Below are 18067 nucleotides of genomic sequence, written 5' to 3'. Positions count from 1 at the left end.
ATAAATCACAGCAAGATTGTTTTTGACCCAACCTCCTAGAGAAATGGAAATAAAAAGAAAAATAAACAAATGGGACCTAATGAAACTTAAAAGCTTTTGCAAAGGAAAGGAAACTACAAACACGACGAAAAGATAACCTTTGGAATGGCAGAAAATATTTGCAAATGATCAACATACAAAGGATTTATCTCCAAAATATATAAACAGCTCATGCAGCTCAATATTAAAAAAAACAAACAACCCAATCCAAAAATGGGCAGAAGACCTAAATAGCCATTTCTCCAAAGAAGACATACAGATGGCCACGAAGCACATGAAAAGCTGCTCAACATCACTAATTATTAGAGAAATGCAAATCAAACCTACAATGCAGTATCACCTCACACCAGTTAGAATGGGCATCATCAGAAAATCTACAAACAACAAATGCTGGAGAGGGTGTGGAGAAAAGGGAACCCTCTTGCACTGTTGGTGGGAATGTAAATTGATACAGCCACTAGGGAGAACAGTATGGAGGTTCCTTAAAAAACTAAAAATAGAATTGCCATATGACCTAGCATTCCCACTACTGGGCATATACCCAGAGAATACCATAATTCAAAAATATACATGCACCCCAATGTTCATTGCAGCACTGTTTACAACAGCCAGGTCATGGAAGCAACCTAAATGCCCATCGACAGATGAAAGGATAAAGAAGTTGGGGTACATATATACAATGGAATATTACTCAGCCATAAAAGGGAAGGAAATCGGGTCATTTGTAGAGACGTGGATGGACCTAGAGACTGTCATACAGAGTGAAGTAAGTCAGAAAGAGAAAAACAAATATCGTATATTAACGCATATATGTGGAACCTAGAAAAATGGTACAGATGAACTGGTTTTCAGGGCATAAATAGAGACACAGATGTAGGGAACAAATGTATGGACACCAAGGGGGGAAAGCTGTGGGAGGGTGGGGGGTGGTGGTGTGATGAATTGGGCGATTGGGATTGACATGTATAAACTGATGTGTATAAAATTGATGAGTAATAAGAACCTGCAGTATAAAAACTAAATAAAATTAAATTAAAAAACACGAAGAAAGAAAAAGAGTATAGCAGACAGTAAGAGAGGGCAACTCATCTTAATAGAGCATTTTTAAACAGTTACTAAAATCACATCATTTGCCTGGAAAATAATGTGTTTGGAAATGTAAAGATGTGAAAGAGTATTTTTGGTTCAAAGAGTGCCTAAGAAAGGGAAATTATCGAATATTAAATTGTAAACGTCTATAGACTTCTGTGGTATCAGAGTTTAAGAAACAACGTCAGCCTGTGTTAAGAAACTAGCGCATGATATTTATAGCACCATTATTTAAAATACCCAAACAGTGGGGGAAAGACAATGGCCATCAACTGATGAATGTTTAAATGCAACATGTTACAGCCATACACTGAAGTATTACTCAGCAGTAAAAAGAAGTACTGACACATGCTACAACACGGATAAATCTTGAAGTCATTTTGCAAAATGAAAGAAACCAGTAACAAAAGATCACATAATGTATTATTCCTTTTATATTAAATATCCAGTATAGGCAAATCTGTAGAAATAGCAGTTAAATTAGTGGTTGCCAGGGGCTAAGGGCAGAGGGGAATTAGGATTGTAAATGGCCATGAAGATTCAAAATATGGGGGGAGGGGTTTGATGAAAATATTCTCAAATATTTGAAATAGTAGTAAAAATGGCACAATTCTATGAACATATAAAAACAATTAAATTACATGCTTTAGATTGGTGAATTTTATGGTGTGTGAATTGTATCCCAACAAGGCTCTTATAAAAAATAATGTAGGAGGGATTTATAAAACACTTGCCATACATATGAAATAGAAGATTCAAAAAAAGTATACAGTTACTTATATGACTTGACAATTATATCAAGTTCAAAGGTGAAAAATAAAGGCCCGGACTTCTATTCCTAGCAACGGCAAGGTAACTAATTTGGCTGAACCCTCAAATGAATACAATTTAAAAAATTTGACAGTGGGTGTTCCGAAATATCAGGTACTTAAAATCATTGAAGAATTGACAAAATACTAAGAAACTATTAAACTAAGAAAGAAAACAAAAGTATAATGGAGAATGAGAATCAAAAGGGCTAAGTGAGGGACCGGGATTCTGAAACTGCTTTGCCCTGAGGGAAATAGTTAATTCAAACAAACCTGGGTTAGATTTTAACTTTTCTGCAAAAAGAAGGGAAAATAGTTGAAAAGGAAAAAGTCCAATAATATCTAGTGTTGGTCAGGATATAGAGCAACAAGAATATCTCTGCTGGAGTGAAAATTAGTAAAGCCACAGGAAAAAGTAATTATAAAGAACTATAGCTATTACACCAATACTGATGAACCGAGGAACATAATGATGAGAAAAAGAAAAATGAAAACTGCAGACATGTATATTGTTTAGTGTTATATGCGTAGTCGGTGAAGCAAATTAAAAAAGGAAAATCAAGCAAACCTCTATGTAAGCAGTTTAGGATAGGGTTGCCTCTCTCTAAGGAAAATCCAGAGAGCTTCACTTGACATGAATATTCTGTTGAGCGAGAAACAGATTGTTCCCGAACAGGGGGATTTCAAAACCAAAAGTGGTTAAGAAGCTTGGCTCTTAGCAGTTACTGCTCAGTTTACAGACATGAATGAGGGAGTACATAGTTTTGTGTTTAGTTACTAGAAACTTATGTTCCTTTTAGGGGTGGCAGCACTCAGCTTACTTGTCTGTATTGGATTGACTAGGAAGCTGGAAGGTCACGCTGACATGAAGAAAGCTTAAGTTTTGGTTACGGTCAGAGTCAGCATTTCAGGGAAACCAAGAGAGTTTATGTTTCAGTTACCTGGTTGTGAGTGTATAGTCTAGAGTTCTATTCAAAGCATGGCCTTTATTTTGGATTCTGTTTAACACCCCAATAATAAAAGGAGAATCTAGCCACAATCAAATCTCTTACCTGCATGGTGGATTACTGGTATTCACTTTAATAATATTTAATTAATGATAATATGTATAAAATTATGTACACATTACTTGTACATTATTTAGGCACTTCTTTCTATATATTAAAATTTACATTAATAAAAATCTTTCAATCAATTGATCCATCTCAGGATCTATTGATATTATCTGTATCTGTGCCGAGTTCCTTGACTCTTGTGACTGCTCTCCTTCTACACAGGGTGGTCTTCAGCTCTGGGTTATTGTTTCAAGCTGATCCACATTGAGTCATGAGTCGTAAGATGTTAACATCCTGTTAACACCAGATACCTGTCCAATAGGGGAGGTGCATTGACTCCCATTAGTAAAATGAAAGATGTGACCTTGGGTTTCACCTTTGCCCTATTCAGGTTTGCCAGCTCTTGCTTGGATTCCGTGAACCATCTTAGCATCATTCTAGTAAGTTTCTTTTTTTTTTAATCACATACAAAAACTTAGAATGTAAAAACAATCTACCCAGCTCTCCCCCCACAAAATCATAAAGTATCTGTATGCAGTTAATTGTTTACACTTAAATTGTTTTACGATTTCTATGTCTGGCTATAGTATGTGATTGCTACTTCAGATACTCCTCTTTTAGTATAAGTAACCATTTAAAAAATTCTAATTATGCATTGACACAAGAAAATTTCCAGAAGCAATGTAGGCACTATTTGTCATTTCACCCTTATTTGGGCAATTGAGTGTGTTATTTATTTTGGCAAAATTATCCTGGATGTCAATAAACTTCTGATAGTAAAACTTAATGAGCCTATGTTTGTTAAACCCAAATGTCCTAGATTTCTGTCCTTTATCTGCACTATGTCCATTTTACAAGGGAAATTTAACACATTGTTTACATTGCTCTAGAATACTTAGGTTTGCTATTCGCGCTTCCATAAATTATCAGTAAATTTACCTAGTATGATTTGAGAATTTGTTCAAGCTAAACTTTGTTAACCACTCTTATTCTGAATAGAAAATATTGATTTTATAATACAGAAGTCACTGTGAGAGTACATGCTGAATTGCATAGGGCTAGAGTCTGTCAGTCACTGACTAAAAAGATTCAAGGGTAAATAACGTCCTGAATCATAGTATTTAGTTGAATCATTTAGTTTAGTTTTCAAAGTGTTGCATTATTCAAGAGAAGAATAGATTATGCTACAGAAAATTATGAGTGACATGTTAGATTAAATAGTAATTACATAAATATTCTATCATGGTCAATATAAAGTAATGTTCATTAGAAAACTATTTTTTAAGAATCCGATTAGTCAGAACTGATGACTTAATGAGTTGGAGTTGAGAGAAATTACTGTCTGTCCTATTTTTGATGGATGTTCCAGTGACCAAAGGTTATCCTAAAATTGCATTGCAAGAAACCACAGCAGGAAATTCCACTGTGCTTCTAGTATATTAAAATGACAGGAAAAAACACTACTCACAGATGATTTGTCTTAGGAGATAAGGCTCTATCTTTAATATACTTGCACAATATAATAAGGTCTATTAAAAAATAGTGTTTTATTAGAGACACACAGACTATTAATTGGTCATGTAGTCATAAAGACTTTAATACTTTTTATTTTGTTTGAAAATTGTCTCAGCAAATTCAAGTCCTGCTTTCCTTTCCATAGGTTACCAGTAACAAGCACTTTTTCCAATCCTGATTAATATGCTGTGATGAAATTCTAAAACATTCCTTTGAATTACTGTGCAATTCACTTTTAGAAAAATGTTCTTTATATTTAATTAAAATATATATTCTCACAATTTCAAATTTATATATTTTGTTCTGTTCCATTGAACTACAAGGGCAAAATGTACCCTTACATTCACATGAGTTCTCTATCATCTCTTGAAATTATTTTCTCACATATCACACATCCCCAGTTAATTTGTTGTTTCTTTTATACCTTGATTTTTAGTTATCTTTTTATCCTCATCATTCTTTGCTGAATAGACTTCAGTTTACTGACATTGTTTACTATCTTTTTATTCCTTTAATTTTTTTTCCCATCTCTCTGGAGACATCAACACTGATTCACATGGAGATGAACTTGGGAGGGAGAGGGACTGTTATTTAAGCAACAAGTAATAATTCAGCTAATTTTTAAAAACAAATTCCAAAAAGCTGAGTGTAGGTGACCATGAGAGTATAGAACCTCAGCAAACTGCGGGCAAAAGTGGTATTGGCACCTATTCATGGACGCTGACAGAATATTCACAATAAAAGATTGGAGAAAGCTTCTCAAATAGGAAAGTCTAGAAGAAAAGAATAGACACCGTAGTGAAAAAGTAATACATCTCATTTGTATTCTTCTTGCATATGGGTCAAAAGTCTTAATTTTCATGGGGAAGAGAAACATCACTCCCAGGAATAGAGCAGAGAATAGGAAGAAAATAATCTCTACCCCTGAGTGGAGAAAAGGACAACATATTGAGCACATAGAGATACCCCAGCACCAGGGAAGGTCAGGATTACTGAAAAAGTCCCTCTTTCGAGACTCAGGACCCTCCTAAGCCTGAGGCTGAACCATGACAACAGACTGCCTCTGCCCACCTCCACCAGACTAGAAGCAGAAACAGGCAACAGCACTCTACTTCTGGAGAGGGGTCAGAGGTTACAGAAAGACCCTCTCGAGCTGCCGACACAAAGGACTAGCCTAACCCTGAGAGTGAAGGGGACAATAAGAAAAAGCCTGTGATAATTAGACCCCACCCTATGGGCAAGGTAATGCTAGAAGAATTTGAAGCCAGTGATTCATTGTAGGAAGCCATTATAACAACAGAACTCAAACCCAGCTCAACTCCTGATGAGATGGACTCAAATCCCCACTCTCATACTCTTCAAAAGCATAGCAAAGAAAATACAGGTTCATTTCAAGGAATAAATAGACACACTATCTGTGTTTCAGCAAACTTTTTCAGAAAGACAAAAAATCAAGGAGAAAAAAAAGAACTCTAGTATCAATAGACAAAAATTCAATAGGACCTGACTCAGATATGACCCAGATGCTGGAACTGTCAGCCAGGGAATTTAAAATAACTGTGACTAATAGGTTAAGGCACTAGTGGAAAAGGTGCAAAACTTTCTGACCATATGAAGGATTTCACCAGTGAGATGGAAAAAGATAAATGGAAGTACTAGATTAAGACAAATTGCTAAAAGAAATGAGGAAAACCTTTGACAGGCTCAATAGTAGGCTTCTATTGGACTGAAAGATTTTTTTTTTTTTGCGGTATGTGGGCCTCTCACTGTTGTGGCCTCTCCCGTTGCGGAGCGCAGGCTCAGCGGCCGTGGCTCACGGGCCTAGCCGCTCCACGGCACGTGGGATCTTCCCGGACTGGGGCAAGAACCCGTGTCCCCTGCATCGGCAGGCGGACTCTCAACCACTGTGCCACCAGAGAAGCCCTGGACTGAAAACTTTTAATAACCACTTTTATTCCTGATCAAGTCTAAAATCGTTATCACAATGCTTGGTGTGAGGTGTATACTCAATAAAGTTCTGTTTACTGAATAGATTTATTAATTTTTAATATATTTATTGCAAGATTTCAAGTGTTCTTTTAATAACAGATTAAGAAATAATTTGCATACCATAAAAGTCACCCATTTAAATTATACACTAAGCTTATTTTGCTACTTTACAGAGCTGTGCAAATACCACCAAAATGAATTATTCTATTCATTCTATCACTTTAAAAGATCCTTCATACCCATTTGCAGTCAGCCTGATATCATCTATTTATCTATCTGCCTATATACCTATATATCTATGTCTTTACACGCTTTCTTACTCACTCCCTCCCTCCCTCTCTCTTTTTTCTCCCTTTCTTTCTTCTTTTTCTTTCTCTCTCTTTCTTTCTCCTCCCTCCCTCCCTCCCTCCTTTCCTTCTTTATTTTACTGTGCACATAGTATGTAAAAGGTACTCAATATCTCACTGTTGACTTATTGTCCTTTTAACATGATCTCCCTGTATTTAATGTTGTTCTATATGTGAATACACACACACACACACACACACATATTGATATATTCTAAATATATTATAGATGGGATCAGGTAGTGTTAATCAAGAAAGAATGTGTGTACACCTAAGTGTGTGCTATGGAAATAAGTAAACTGATGCAAAATAACTTAAACGACTGCTATTTGGAGAGCCGGGGTAGAGGAAAAGGTGAATCTTAGGAAATATAGCCTGAATCCATTTGAAGACAATTTTATGTAGATCAGAAAACTTCCAAGTTACTTACCAAGAATGAAAAATTAACCATAAACACAACAAATATTAAGCCAATGAATAGCAGGGCTAAGCGCTAAACAATGTAGTCCTGGCACATGACTTTACTCCAATCAAGGACACTACTTTCCTGAAAAGCTGAGCATTCTGACTTACTTTTAGATGTGACAGATGAAGACAAGACGTTAGGATAAACAAAGCACATTTGTGATCATGTTAACTTTGTAAAACAGCAGCAGATGTGCTCTGTAGGGGTGTGCTAAGTCCACCAAAGATAAAACTTTTTGGCAAATTCCCATCTATGCAGCTTCCAACTGCTGTCTCACATCCACCCTTACACAGACGTACATTTGCTGTGAGAGGGGTACATCTTAAGAGAACTAGTCACTTTCCTGAATCTGCAATAAAAGAAGCAGAAATGGAATCTCAAAATCTTAGCCTGTACTTTGAATATAGAAGAGACATTAAAATAATCAAATATGGAAACATTTGCCTCTGCTCATGAAGTTTCAATGTAGAGAAAATTGCTTTACAAAATATCTCATGAATCCAGGTTAGTCCTCTTCTTGATACTAATTGTTTAAACTGACAATAAAAATTCATTTAATGTAATCCTCATATCTCAGCTCAAAGGAATAAGATTCTTATACCAGCTGTAAAAACTGAAGTAATCTAAATAAAAGCCACCCACAATATTTATGAGAAAGTGTAAGCTGAAATGTATTTGCAGCACTTCAAAATAATCAACAGGAATATGAAGCCTAAAAGAATCTGCAAAGTACAAAAGAGACAAAAATAGCATATAAAGAGCTTCTTTCTAAAAATATACTTATTCCTGAGAAAATAAATTGTCTATAGTATTTTTAGGAGCTCCAAAGTAAATGAAAAGTGCTTGATCATATGTGATTCAAAATTGAGATGAATAGAAAACAGATGAAAGTAAATGAAGCTATCCATTAAGACACACTTCAAGAAGATTTAAAATCTATGTCCAAATAAATATTTTCAGTAATAAAAGAGATATCTGATACCAAGTAACCAAATTATGGACACTTCATTTAATAGAACATCATGATTTTCATGCAGAGTAAAATGAAAAGATGAGCAAACATCCAAAATCTGTCACATTTTTTGAGAAAAATCAAACACCATAAAGTGAGGTGCAAATATAGACAACTGAAAGAACCAACAAACAAGGAAAGACTTACTAGAGCACACAGATCACTCAAGTACTTTGGAAGATACCTCATAAGAGCTGTCATACCCATGGGAATTATATATTAAATGCTATCGAAATGCATGAGAGACAATGTAACCAAATGGAGAGACATGTATGTTTCTGGATGGGAAGATTCTTAATGTAAAGAAGTCAGTTTTCTCGAAATAAGCTAACCAAAATAAACAAACCAAAAATATTTTATGAATAACTCAGTCAGCTTATACTAAAATTCACTGGGAAGATATAATGAGCATGAATAACTATGAAAACTTTGTAAAACAAAATGAATGAGTTGTTACCTATGAGGTAACCACAAATCTTTCCTAATTAAAACATTGTTTTGTTCATAAATATTTAAGTAAATCAATATGACACAACATAGGGTCCATAGGATTCTTAGTATGTGATGAAATGTCGTTTCATTTTACTGATAAAATGATATATTCAATAATTGTATCTCAGACAACTGGCTAATAATGTACTCTCTATCTTCAGCAACCAAAGATATAATTTCTAGATGGATTAAATGCCTATATTTAAAAGGGGGGCTTCCCTGGTGGTGCAGTGGTTGAGAGTCCGCCTGCCGATGCAGGGGATACGGGCTCGTGACCCCGGTCCAGGAAGATCCCACATGCCGCGGAGCAGCTGGGCCCGTGAGCCATGGCCGCTGAGCCTGCGCATCCGGAGCTAGTGCTCCGCAACGGGAGAGGCCACAACAGTGAGAGGCCCGCGTACCGCAAAAAAAAAAAAAAAAAAAAAGAAAGGAAAAAAAGAAAAAAGGTCTAAGTTTATGAAAATAAAAATTATTGGACAGTGTTTTCATAATCATCAAGTTGAAGAACTCTTCCTGTTAAAGACATAAAAATCATAGCATATAAAGAAAAAGATTTTCAGAATATATGTAGATACATAAAAAAGGCTAAATATCAATAAAAAGACAAAACAATATAATTCAGGTTTTAATAGTATTGCACAACATATAAAAATACAAATAATCAAGTGTAAAAATATGCTTCAGATCACTAATAACTGAGAAAACACAAATTGAAGCATCAATTAATTTTCTATTGGATTGGCAAATATTAAAATACATGAATAATATCCATTGTTAGTGAATGATATACTTTCATGGGGTTGTGGACTGTTAATTACTTTTTTAGAGAATATGGCTACATCTGTCAGAATTATGATATAAACACCATTAAGATGAGTAATTTTGCTTCTGAAGTATACACTACAGAAAGGCTTATGCTTATGCTCAAAGGTAAGGATGTGGGTGAGCAGCACCTGAAAAATGGAAGCAAACTTAGTGCCATCTTTATGGGAGTGCTTAAATAAATTATGTTACACAGTATTATATATAAATACTCTCACACACACACACACACACACATACATATCACATTAAAAAAATACTGTATTGACATGAAAGCTTCCCAAGATATATATTTAAAGGAGAGAGTCAAATCACCAAACTCAGCAAATTTGTTTACAAAATGTATTACAAAGTATTTGTTTACATATTATTTATTTATAACAATGTAAGCAAAATCAGAGGTAGAGCTTCCCAAGAGACAAGGAAGTTTTTTCTTGAACAAACTGTTAGGAGTTTTATCTGGAAAAGGGCACAGAAGTAGGAGGAGTGTATATCTCTGTAAAGAGAATCCATTGCATTTACTGCATGTAGGTGACTAAACATTGCTTGAAACAACTTTAAAGAAAATGGTTCATGTAATACTTTTGTAAATTAAAAAGAAAAATGACATATTAAGTACAGTCTTCTAATGAAGTCTATTTTCTTTTCTAGACTATGGAGAGTTTCAGAAAGGTATTTAAGAAACATAATAATAAATATTTGATCAAAAGCTTATCTGTTTAACCTTTCTTCCCTCAGGCAAACAAGGCATGTTTCCCACATTTTTAAAGTCAGCTGAGTTTCTAGGAAGGGGGTGGGGGACATTGCTAAATAAGGAATGAATGAATGAATGAACAGCTTTCAATATCTACCTTCTTTTCAGACATTTTGGATTCACTTTCAGCAACTCTTATATTCTTTTTTTTTTTTTTTTTTCCTGCGGTACGCGGGCCTCTTACTGTTGTGGCCTCTCCCGTTGCGGAGCACAGGCTCCGGACGCACAGGCTCAGCGGCCATGGCTCACGGCCCCAGCCGCTCCGCGGCATGTGGGATCTTCCCAGACCAGGGCACGAACCCGCGTCCCCTGCATCGGCAGGCGGACTCTCAAACACTGCGCCACCAGGGAAGCCCCCAACTCTATATTCTTTTGTGGACTACAAACCTCACTTTCCACCCTGCTAACCAAGAATAATTCTGCAGTGCTCTGCATGGTCAGACCTTGTGTTTCATACTCTAAAGATTGGGGTTTTTTATTCACAACTTACATCTCAATCCTGCTAGGTCACCAGGTACCTAATATGGGTTCTATTCAGTTAATCAGCTAGTTTCTTGACAATCACCTGAAAATACCTACTCGGATTTAATTTATTTTAAAGATTAAATGAGATCACTTAAGTGGAAATTCCAAACTTTAAATAATAATAAAGTAACATTTATTATATGTTTACCATCTACTCTGATTCTCACAACAAACAGATAGCTATTGCTATTTTATAGATACAGATACTGGTGTCCACAGGTATTAAACGTGAATGTGGTGTGTGGAGAAACAGATCCCATACATTTGGACTCTAAGATCTAATAACTTGGATATAATGTATTCTCATAAATATTCAGACATTGTGGCCAGTGAATAAGATATGTGGAGTTAAGCAAGATTTCTTCTTGCCACACAAATTACATCTCACAGGCAGCAAAAAAAAAAAAAAAAAATTCACCTATCAAGAAAAGAAGAAAAAAAATAGAAGAGTAGAAGACTGCAGGAAGAGTAAAATCATTACTATTTCCATAAAATTGGGAATAACGTTATGTTTAATTGTAACTTGCCTTTTGCTTTCTGGTATGAACTTACTCCCTTGAATTGTTATGGGTTAATTATAAATTTTAAAACTTTTAGGCAATATATCCTGTAAATGCTCAACAACAATTAAAATTTTATTACATCAAGTTCATTAAGCAAATCCTATCCGACTGTAAGTTTATTGTCAATTTTAACTTGTTCAAGTGTTTCAATTACAATTCCATTTTGAACTGTAATAAGGTTACTGATTAATGACAGTGGTTAACAACTGCTATTAAAACTACCGAGGGCAGAACTCCATAAATGTGGAACAATTAGAGTAGCAAATGAGAGTAGCAATATGCTATTATCTTTACATTATTTAGTTGATTTAGTGCAACATTTTAAATGTTCTCTCTGAAAAAAAATGTTCCACTTGTTTTCACTGGCTTGGGGCGTTGTTTTTGAACTGATTTTATATCTGTTTTATTTCTACAGCACATAATCAGAGTTAAGATTTTTGGGAGCAAAGACAAAATAATGTGAAGAGAGACTGTGAGACACTGACTTTGCTCTGCCTACCAGGATGTGGAGGTTAAGATTTAAGGTAAACAATTCTTTGCTTTGGGTAATTGCAAACTTCAACAACATGACTAACCATGATTTTGTTTTTGCTCTTGTTTTTGTTTTTTTAATTCCAAATTCCAAACATGTGATTTAGGAAAAGATGATTTAAATGCTTAATTGCATTATTTCTTTCTTAAAATTACCTATTAATGTACAATTCATGCTTAAGGGAAAATAAAAATGTCACAGTGTTTTCAATATTTCAGAACTACGATTTGTCATATATTTTGCTTATCCAGGGATTAGGTTAAACATGAATGAACCTACAGAACCCTCAATATTTATAATTAACAAAGAAAATGGTATTTAGCCAATGGCAACACATTTCATTTTCTTCGTAAAGATCTCCCTCACAATTCATTTATAAATATTTATAACTGGTTCAAAAACTATTCTACATCCTCCACACAGTTATATTCTCTGAGTATCAATCCATTTGAATCACCAGAATGGTTTGAATGAGTCTGATGTTTTTTCAAAGAAATTGCTCACACTTTAATATATGTCTGCTGTATTGAAGAATGACTTAAAATGTAGCCTTTTAGAAGCTTCATTTTTTAAAAGAGTTATATAAAATTCAAGAAAGGATTTTTGAAACAGGACAGAACACTGGGTGTCAAATAACTAATGGAGAAAATCTCCATTCTGCTGAGAAAATTCTTCCATAGTACTTAAGTTTTAAACTAAAAGTTTTAAAAGAATGTGGAATTGGTAATTAAAACTTAAAAAAATATATATATATTAATGTACATATATATATGAATATTTTGTCACAGAGAGTGAGACAACAATATTGAATTCCTTTTAAGAAGATTTGATGCAAAAATACCTTTTCAGAATTTGAAGCAAATCTGAAACAAAGTTTAAGAATCTTAACAAAATTCTCCAACATTCTTTAATATAATGGAGAATCTTCTAATACTTGTTGAAGCTAGAATAATTCGTAAAATTACGTAAAACCTATAAGTTATTTTGTGGGATGAGGTTATAAACCTTTATTTATTTTAAATCGTATAGTGGCTTTTAATGTTTTAAATAACTCCAAACTAAGTATTTTTGTTCCTCAACGCATAGACCATCTGACAAGGCTAAAACCTTTATAGAACTTAAATTGTTTGAGATTTATCATTCTGAGATAAAATCAAAACATCTTTGTTTTAAATTGTATATAAATTCCTGCTCATCTTAGTGCTTTCTTTACATTAGTATTCTATACATGCAGTATCCATGTAACTTCTAAACTTCACATGTAACAATATTATCTATAAACATACTAATGTTTATTCAATATACACCAATAGAAGAGAAAAAATACAAGTTATTCCCAGCTTAAAACTCAGTAGCATCAGAATATAGATAAAACAATGAAATATTATAAAGAATATTAGCTGAAGTTCTCCAAAAGATAGCATACCAAATAATAAATTGCTAAATCCAGGTTCAGTAAAATCAAGAATAAAACTCACCAGAGATTTTTGGTATTATTTTGGGGGTTCTAGCCAGTGCAATAAGGTAAGAAAATTAATGTTTAGCAAAATAAATTTAACTGCATTTTATGATTATAAATTTTTTTTTTCTTTTGCGGTACGCAGGCCTCTCACTATTGTGGCCTCTCCCGTTGCAGAGCACAGGCTCTGGATGTGTAGGCTCAGCGGCGATGGCTCATGGGCCTAGCAGCTCCACGGCATGTGGGATCTTCCCGGACCGGGGCACGAACTCGTGTCCCCTGCATCGGCAGGTGGACTCTCAACCACTGTGCCACCAGGGAAGACCCTATGATTATAAATTTAGAAAAGACTTCTCTGCAAACATGATGAACTAGATATTTTTAATGTGGCTGAAGACTAGCTGCATATACAGAAATCAACAGTTTTAATACATTAGCAAGAATCTTTTTGAATTTCAAATGGAAATTACATTTTAATAAAAATGGAAAAATATGTGTAAAATATCCCTGAATAAATTAAATCGGAAAAGTATAGGATATATATGAAGACAAAGATAGTTATCAAATCTTATTGAATGAATATAAAGTAACAGGTCCTTAACAGAGAAATCAGTCATGATTTAATTATTTAAATGTTCATGTAAACTTATTATAATTCTAATCAGAATATTATAAGATAATTTAAATTAAAATAAAAATGGAAAGTGCTTACTTTAAAGGATACTAAATTATAATATGAGTGACTGTATTAAATGATATGGTATTAAGAAAAAAATGGATGGATTAGTTGAACAGGATAGAGAGTCTAGGAAATGATCCAAATATAGTATATAGCATTGTGTAAGATAAGGTATCATTTCAGTTCGGTACATAAAAAGTTATTAAATATAGGATGTGGTTAAGAGTAGCTGCTCAAAGAGAAATAAGAAAATTAGCCCTTCACCTTGTAAAAATATAGAAAAATAAGTTTCATGTCAATTATTGTAGATTAGATATAAACATCTTTAAAATAAGTAATAAAAAATGTTTAGGAGAATATTTCTATAACATTGGGGGGCTGGGGGTTTCTAAGCTATTCAGAGAATAGAGTTGTCATAAAGGGGAATAGTAGTTTAACTACAAATTACACATAATATATTTGCATGGAGAAATATACCATAAACAAAGCAAAAGAAAAAAATAGATATGTAATACATTAAACTAGTAAATGGTATACATTATTCTTTAGAAATAGTTTGTATAAAATGAAGCAACGAAGAGTAGCCCCCGCTCTCCACAACTAGAGAAAGCCCGTGGGCAGCAATGAAGACCCAACGCAGTCAAAAATAAATAAAAAAATAAATTTATTTTTTTTAAAAAGGGCTAAAATGAAATTTTTTTAAAAAGCCCATGACGAGGAAACTCTCAGAAGAGTTGATTTATATAGATAATACCTATACGAATATAGGTTTAACTCCATTAGATAATACAGAAATGTTAATTAAAGTAACAGTGATATTATAATTTTACTTACCAGCTTGCCAAAATTAAAAAAGAAAACAAAACACAAATTGATAACTAGTCTTGACAAGGATGTGCAAAAACAGAAAATAATCAGGAAATTCTATTTGGGAAAACTTTCCAAAAGAAATTAAAATGCTAGAATATAAAATATAAGCTCAAGAGTGTATACTGAAAACTGATTATATTGATGGTGACAAAAAGCAAGCAACAATTGTTTAAAAATTGAAAAATATTTTTCAATAGAGAAATGACTAAATACACAACGCTATACAATGGAACATCACACAGGACTAACAAAAATTAATTAAGCCTGTACTTTTTGATTCATGAGGTAAACAGGCGGTATTTTAATTTACAAAACGATGGTCATATTTATGTGAATAGAATAATCCTATTTCATCTACACATGCTTATACAAAGGGACAATGTTATATTTATCACCTTGCATGCTAAAATAGATTAACATATGAGTAAATATGCTCTCTTTTAGTCTCAATATAAACAAAAAGATACATTACAAAATTGTTTGTTAGGCATACATTTTAATGTAAATAATTCATTCTAATATTTGTTATATAATTTACTGAATTTCAGGAATTGTTGGTATCATTACTGTCAGTAAATAAATGGAGTCCCTTTCTGAGACCTGAAGTGACATAGAGCAATGCTCAAATCTTTCAGTAACTCCCTCCTTATAAACCATCATGAAGTTCATGGCAGCAGGTACTTTGTAGCTTCTGAACAGCTGCGCCTGCTGTCCATGCATCCCACAAGCTACACACACACACACACACACACACACACACACAAGAAATCCACTGTTTCCATGTTCTGGTCCTGGAGAGCCTGAACTATTAACCCCCTGAGAGTGCCTGGGCCAGCTCTCCACTCAAGAGCTGCCAGGGGTTCATGCATCCAAGCTGGCATCACTTCCAGCCCATTGCCTGCCTACTGGGCCAACAACAGATGCTACCATTAGGCAACTCATATTCTCAGTAAGGAAAAAAAAATTTCTGAATATCAACAATATGGTTTATAATGACAAATCACCTCTCCATTTCTGCTGAGCCAACAGCACAGAAAACTTTTTCTAATCTTTATTATGCCTGGGTCTCTATCAAATAAGTCATGCTAAGACAGGAAAACAACTTTACAAGGTAATCGTGCCATCCTGTGACAATGAGTCTCAACAAGTTCAGGTTAAATTTTAAACTTACTATTTAATTTTATTGTTTACTGTATAGCAACGGATGGAGAATTTTGAGTATGTTTCTCCATTACTATCACCTATTCAACAAAAACAAGACATGTATGTCAGTGTAAGATTTTTTCTTTTCTTTCCTAAAATTATGACATAGCACCCAAACATTTTGTGATGGTATCTATTCAGCATCTCAATGGTAAGAAATTGGAATTGTTGTCAACACAAGAAATTCCCATCTAGACTCCTAAAATATTAGGTATGCACACGACAGAGCAGCTAGGCCAGACTTAAGTGGACATGAAAAACCTTGCCTTTTACATTATCGTTATCTCTGTGTGCCATGATGCAGAGTGAACAGAAATCTCTGCCCTAGACCTGATCAAAGGACCCATTATGAAGCTACAAAATAAACTGTTCAGCTGAATGGTATAGTCTCCTTTTTATGTTGCAGGCATTTCTGTTTCTTTTGATGACTAAATTTGTTCTGCTGAATTGTAATTTAATCCTCGATTAGCAGCGTATCAGCAACAATTAGTGTTTTAATCATGGAACCCCACCCTGATTAAAGGTAACTTCTAATATCAGCAGATGTCACTTAAGTTCATAAGCACATTGAAGGATTATAAATAGCCCTTAAGTCTGATTTTCTCTTTGAAAAATAAAATAAGAAGCTCTGAATAATTCAGTTACATTTAGAGATTATTACTGCATGCCTCAATCTTTGCCATTATGCATATAAAGAGGAAAAAATCCTCTTGCCTCCAAAGGCTTGATAATTGAATTAAGAAGAAAAGACATAAACTCAAGAAACATAATTATACTACTTTGCCTCTGGGCAAAATAAACAAAAAAATACATAGTAAAAACACAATATTCACTCATTCAGTGAATCTCTAAAGAGAGAAATAGCAAAACTATATAGACAAAATGTATTGATTGTGATTTGGCATCTTTTTTGTTCTTTAAACAGGTTTATTCTTTTAGTTATGTAAGAAGATGATTAAAGAGACTAATAAGGTACTCTCAGAAACATCTCTGGAGACGGCCAGCTCTCTACGTAAGAATTTTCTCCCCTTTCCAAGTGTGTGGCTAGACCACGTCACCCAGGTTTCCTTGCATGTAAGCATCAACATCCTTGTAACTATGTTTTCAACGATGGGAACATCATTACTTCCAGACAAAACCCGCACAACTTCTCAAACACCTTCCGCCAAGCTCTTTTCCTGCCTTGTGTAGGCTGGAACTCTGAGGACCCTAGAAGCCTTAGAAATAACCAGTTGAAGGCAACTGCACACCACGGGCCTGGGTCCCTGAATGACCAGATGGAGAAGACACTCTCTCAACCAGCAGCACCCAATCCAGACTGGTATATAAGCAAGAAGTAACCTCCTCTTTCCTTTGAGCTTTCCAGCTGGACACACAGACATCTTGCAGTAAAGGATATTTTGTTCTCTTCAGGTAAATGTACATGGTCCCAAGTGAATTATTTCATTCCCATTAAGTACTATACAATTTATGGACACTGAAATAGTTCCCATAATAAAAAAAAAATCATGAGATCTTTACTTTTTCTCTTATTCCTTTATTCACAAGTTCTCACTAACTCACTGCTTACATTAACTCTCTATATATGGTCCTGGAGATACAGAGTTGTAGTTTCTAGTTAGCTTTTTTCTTTTCTCTCCGAAGATAGAGAGCCCTCAAATCACCACGCCTATTGTTTTAAAAAACAGCTTGAAAGTGTTAATAATAATTCAATACTTATGACTTAGAAATGGGACAATGTGGAAGCGGTGAATATGGAAAAAAAATAAAAGATCGAATGATCTTCATCCAACAGACTTAGAAATGGGACAATGTGGAAGGGGTGAATATGGAAAAAAATAAAAGAT

General features: G+C 34.3%; 1 long non-coding RNA gene across 2 annotated transcripts in view; it reads left to right on the top strand.

Annotated features, from left to right (window-relative positions):
- Nucleotides 1-17627, top strand: part of LOC115859326 (uncharacterized) — a 643056-nt gene extending 625429 nt beyond the window's left edge. For both annotated transcript variants that reach the window (XR_009566433.1, XR_009566432.1), the window contains 2 exons: nucleotides 11893-12001; nucleotides 17146-17627. This is a non-coding gene — a long non-coding RNA (uncharacterized lncRNA). The remainder of the gene's footprint in view (nucleotides 1-11892; nucleotides 12002-17145) is intronic.
- The last annotated feature ends 440 nt before the right edge of the window (nucleotides 17628-18067 follow it).

The sequence above is a fragment of the Globicephala melas genome, chromosome 13 (genome assembly GCF_963455315.2).
Source record: "Globicephala melas chromosome 13, mGloMel1.2, whole genome shotgun sequence".
Taxonomy (NCBI): domain Eukaryota; kingdom Metazoa; phylum Chordata; class Mammalia; order Artiodactyla; family Delphinidae; genus Globicephala; species Globicephala melas.
The sequence above is the reverse complement of the archived record's forward strand: the minus strand, read 5'-3'. Positions and strand labels throughout refer to the sequence as shown.